We start from the raw sequence: 6,217 nt of genomic DNA on the forward strand, positions 1-6,217 counted from the left end.
ATTAAAATTAAGAATATGATAATACTGGGTATCTACCGGTCACCTTCAAATACCAACGCTGATATTTTTATTAACTCTCTTAGCAACTACTTAAATACTATAAAATCGTTTAACAACATAATAATAACCGGAGACATTAACATTAATCTTATTTCCCGTCACCAAGATTCGCCACAGGAATGCTCAAACAGGCACAAGTATTTAACCATGCTCTCCACATATGGCTTACTTTCTGCTCACTCACTACCTACTCGAATGAACAACTGTTTAGACCATTTTATATTAAAACTACAATGTAACAAACTGTCTGCTTCTGTTGCTGTTCTGAACACTTCTGTGACGGACCACAATACCATTCTTTTAGCTTTAACGGGACACAACTTTTTTGAAAAAGCCCCTAAAACTCGCACAACTTACGATTACAGTAAAGCCCTTGAAAACCTACAAAATAAAAACCTAGAGTGTCTTCTAGCCAGTAATGATCCCAATTTTATTATTGATCAACTTACATACTACATTCAAAATTCGTTGGCCGAAAGCAAAAGTATCAAAGTCATAGCAAAAAATCGTAGAATCATTAAACCTTGGATTACTCCTGGAATCTTGCGCTGTATCCACAATAGAAATAAAATCCAACTAAAACTTCGCTCTGACCCACACAATATAATCCTGAAGACCACGTTTACAAGATATCGTAACTATTGCAATAATCTTATTAAAAAAGTAAACGAAATTATGAAAAGGAAAAACTTGCCAGTTCAATGAAAAACTCCAAAGCACTTTGGAACTCAATCAAGTCAATTACTCACTATAAAATAGACAAAAATAAAAATAATGAGTTATTAAAATGCAAATCATCTCCTCAAAATGCAGTTAATCACGTAAATAACTATTTTGCAAATGTTGGTAAAAGCTTAGCTGAAGAAATCGGAATCGTAGAGTCAAATTCCTCCTCTAGTAGAGTAACTCAATCAATAAATTCCAATCTCTCTTCATTTTTTCTTAGAAGCACTGACCCTAATGAAGTGGACAATTTACTAATGAACCTTAAGACTAAAAGTGCTCCAGGACTAGACAACATCCCCACAGAGTTCCTCAAACTTTCTAGACATCTCGTAGTTCCAATAATCTGTCACTTGGCAAATCAATGTTTTACAAATGGAGTTTTTCCATCAGCTCTTAAAAAAGCTATAATCACGCCAGTTTACAAGAGTGGGAAAAGAGATGATGTCAACAACTACAGGCCTATTTCCGTTCTTCCTGCCATCTCCAAAATTTTAGAAAAACTTATAAATAATAGATTGATTTCATATTTAGATAAATATAAAATTTTATCTAGTTCCCAATTTGGCTTCAGAAAGGGCAGGTCTACCGAGGATGCAGTATTAGCGCTCACTTCACTAATAACTAACTATGTAGATAAAGGCAACCGATGTATGGCAGTCTTTTTAGACCTAAAAAAAGCCTTTGGCACCGTCTCTATTCCCACTCTTGTACACAAATTAGAACTGATTGGTATTAGAGGCAAACCTTTGAATCTGTTGAGTGATTACCTCCAAAACCGGGAACAACGAGTCAAAATTGACGATTATGTAAGCCATGGCTCAAACATATCTTATGGCGTCCCACAAGGCAGTGTATTGGGGCCTACGCTGTTCTTGATTTACATTAATGATTTGACTAACATGCTTGTAAAAAATGGACACGTGTTTTCATATGCAGATGACACGGTTTTGGTGTTTAAAGGAAATTCTTGGGATCAAGTATACAGTAGCGCTGAAATTGGCCTAAGCAAAGTGTCAAATTGGCTAAAACGTAATCTTCTAACTTTGAACACCACAAAAACAACCTATACCTGCTTTACGAAAACCATAAGCTCTCAACCGTCTAATAGCTACACTCTAAAAATACACACGTGTGATCTTATTAATATGACTGATTGTAATTGCACGCAAATAGAAAAAGTTAGCTCTACTAAATACCTTGGTATTATAATTGACCAACGCCTATCATGGTACTCACACATTGAATATGTAAATAATAGAATTAGGAAACTCAACTGGATTTTTAAAACTCTAAGACACGTAGCTTCTAGACCTTTACTCAACCAACTATATACTGCTCTAGCCCAATCTATAATGTGCTACTGTATTGCTGTTTGGGGAGGGGCAGCAAAAACAAAATTCCTTGAAGTTGAGAGAGGACAGAGAAGCTTAATTAAGGTCATATATTTTAAACCTTACAGATACCCTACTAATGAGCTTTACAAAATTTCCGAATTACTTTCCATTAGAAAACTATTTGTCCTACAATCAATTTTAAAATTACATAAGGCCTTACCGTACAACCCTAATCTCATAACAACTACAGGGAGGCGTAAACAAAATGTAGCACCCATACCTCCTACCAAATCACGATTTGCCAAGATTCAGTTCAATAAAGTTTCAGCTCACCTATATAACAAAATTAACAAAAAACTAGATATCTATCCCTTACAGCTATTTAAATGTAAAAAAGTTGTGACAGATTGGTTAAAAACGCAAAGCTATGATGAAATTGAGTCTCTCTTGTTATAACATATAACTATAACATATAACTATACATATAGTCCCAAATATAGAATAGACGTACATTTGCTCACACTCTCAAACTCACGCACGCACACGCACACACACACACACACACACACACACACACACACACACACACACGCATACACACACACACACACACACACACACACACACACATACAAACTTTTTTAGGATATTTGTACTAGATTATAACTTATTTAAAACAAACAAACTAATTAAATTGTATTAGAAATAGCAGTAGCTAATTAGTTAATATTCCCAATATTAAGTTAATTATTTTATTTTTTCTTAGATAACAATATTGTATATTACCTATATTTGTTAATTAAGTCCTAAGCCCTAGATATTATGGAAGAGCGGGGTCTTCTGTCACAAGTATTTTATACTTACTAGAAGACTTCAACCTTTACACCTGTAACCTTTGTGTTAACAAATAAACATTTTTCATTTTTCATTTTCATTTTTCATATCCGGTTACTATCCGGTATCCGGCCTATCCGGCCATTATTTTACTATCCGGCCGGATACCGGATAGTGACCTGTTATCCGGCCGGATACCGGATAGTAACATTGCTTGATTTCGGAGTAAACAAATTGGATTTAAGAAACAGACACGGTCATAATCGTACTTTGTTTATTATTTTAAAACAATTTAATCATTCCACTGACTTGCACGCGCACTCATTTCGAACCTAGAAATGAGTCTGCGGGAACGTTTACTAGGAAACAGGTCAAACCTGCAGAATGCGCCCCTTTTTTTTTTTTTTTTTTATCTGCGTATTTAGAAGGAGCCTTTATCTATGGGACATGTCGGCTCCGTTGGGCCTCTACATTACATTACTCTACATTACATTAGTGTTGCTAGATATCAAAGAAATGGTACACGAACTTCGCATGTTTAGATAGGGGTTCCGCCAATATCGACTGGAAAACCCCAACGTCTGTTGCTGTATAGCCCCCAGCTTCAAATAATTGTGCCCTCTTGTCCCGAGTCCGAACACATTCCATTAAAAAGTGCTGTACATCCTCCACAGAGTCGCAGATATCGCAGTTGGGCGACTCTGCTTTCCTCATCAGATGAGCAAACTTATTTAATGGAATGTGTCCGGACCGAATGCGCCCCTGAAAAACCGAAATGTAGGTATAGCTCCGCCGGCCGAATATCCGGCGGCCGGATACCGGATATTCGGCCAGTGTCCAGGCCGGATATCCGGTATCCGGTATCCGGCCAAACAACTATCCGTTGCATCTCTAGTAATAAGTAATATGGCCCGATATAAATTTATGCGACTTGGAAGAAGGCTTGCTTGTGTAGTACCTAAGCCATTTTTTTAAATCTTTAATAACTTAAAAAAGAGAGAGAAATATTTCAATTCTGAATTTCGAGTAGGGTAGATCTTTGACCCAAGTTTTGGGTAATTGCTTCTCGCTCTGATAGTAGGTAAAGTACCCATTTTTAATTTAGTAATGGAATTAAACGGCACAAGTTAATACAAACGGCACAAAGACGTGCAAAAAATGTTTCAGAGTTACCTACACATATCCCTGTTGAAAATATATTTGGCGCCTTAAACCTAGGTATAAAGTGGTAACTGGTAGCACCACTCTTGAAAAGAAAATCGTACAAGGCGTTTTTGCTTTTCTTGTGCTGATTTTTTTAAATAGGTACAGCGTTATTTTAGGTTTTGGAAAATCCTACCCTGTAGTGTTGCAATTCTAAAAAAGTAATAAAAGTTCTCATAATTATCATTTGTTTAATTTTATTTCCAACATTCCAAAAGAACAAAAGCAACAGCAATGCAATCAATTAATCAGAATAGCACCAACTTGTAAACAACAACAATACAATAATTAAGCTCTAAAACAAATGTAAACATTTATACGGTTAACATGCAAATTCATTTTGTATAAATTAAAAACATGCAAACACAACAATAACGTCCATAACTTTCATTGTACAAGGTACGCGCGCATCAATTATAAGTAATTAGGTATACTAAAATTGACATAATTTAATTAGTTCTCCTTTTTGGACTTCACGGGCCTATAAATCCCGGTCTTTTGATAGGCTTGCGTGGGGATATAGATCCAACACGTAGAGGCCCTTTGGAGAGTTTTAATGTCATGTAGAACGCCTGCTGGAACCCGTTCACAGGCGCAACAATAGACACCCGTGAACCGGTCGCAGCAGGCATTGGGACTATTGTAGAAGAAGTGAACAGTATACCGGTTTATGGATTGATGTTTGGGTGGACAATGAGACTGGGCTATTGTAAAAGAGGTCCGGACACCTGCCATAACAATGTAAACACCGTCATCGAGGCAGGCGGTGACTCGCCGCTTACTATATGGGCCCCTGAAACTGCCGTCGTAAAGACGACCAGGAGCAACATCGGTGTGAGCGGCTCAGGGGTGTCGAGAGGTGTGCGCCGCTTTCTACCCAGTGGCTGTTAACAGCCACTGTGCCAACTCGCGTCTTATGCATCTTTCACTTCCACCCCTGGAGCATATAGCTCTAACGACTCCTCTCTGGACGGCCAATTAAGGCAAGCCAGAGCTGAGAGTCCTGCGGGTCCCCTTGGGGTCCACTCCGGCCGACGAAGACACGCCGGAGATGGAGACCCTGACCGACTCTCGGGAGCACTCGGGTCCGTGGGGTCGTTACTCCCCAACAGCTCGCCACAAGCTGCCCTGCCATTATTATAATCTTTACTTTCCACTTGTAGACTTGAAGAAATCTAACCTTTCTAGATTATTAACCTGCCTTTTTTCTGAAATAATACCTACATTAAGTAAAAGTATACTGTATAAACAAATAATATTGAAATATTAATTTTCAGGTTTGCGACTATCTGAAAACACTTTTAAAATAAAATGGTCAAACAAATACAAACTGCCGTATTCGAACTTCAAGATATTCACAAGAGATCACACGTACTAGATCCATTCTAGATACGTTATAGTTTAGAATCAACTAGTTCTCTTTTGCAGCGCAATTTGGGCAACCAATGTCTCTTTTACGTTCGATAGAGTAAGATATCTATTAGATGTGAATTAGATCTCTAAGTCATTATCCTGTGGAGATCGTTCAAGAGTATTTCCAGAATAGCGCAAATGTCAAATTTGACAGGTTAGATCTTCATCATCATATCAGCCCTTTATCGCCCACTGCTGAGCATAGGCCTCTCTTCTAGTACGCCTCTCTTCGGTTAGATCTTAAACATATCGTTATCGTATCTTGGTGATGTCTAAAAGATGTCTAATAGATGTCTATTTCATAATCCGAATCGGGCCCAAACTCGAAGAGAAAACCAATCCAATCGACTCGTTTCATGTTTTCAGTTATGTGTATTTTAAGACGTAGAATTTGCTTCTATTGAGAGAAACTAAAACTATGCACCTTAACTAATTTTAAATAGATTATTATACATTTCTTAAAGACATTTAGCAAAACTTGTCATGTAAAAGGACATTATTTTCTACATGGACGAAGATCTCAAATTATATCTACAATTTCTCTCTTTGGTGAATTTCGTGAGGAAAATAGTAGTAATAAGTATGTTTAATTTTTGAGTTCCTTGCCCGCGTAGACGCTACAACGTTGTTAAAAAATAATAAAAACG

Source organism: Cydia fagiglandana, chromosome 2, assembly GCF_963556715.1.
Source record: "Cydia fagiglandana chromosome 2, ilCydFagi1.1, whole genome shotgun sequence".
NCBI classification, from domain to species: Eukaryota; Metazoa; Arthropoda; class Insecta; order Lepidoptera; family Tortricidae; genus Cydia; species Cydia fagiglandana.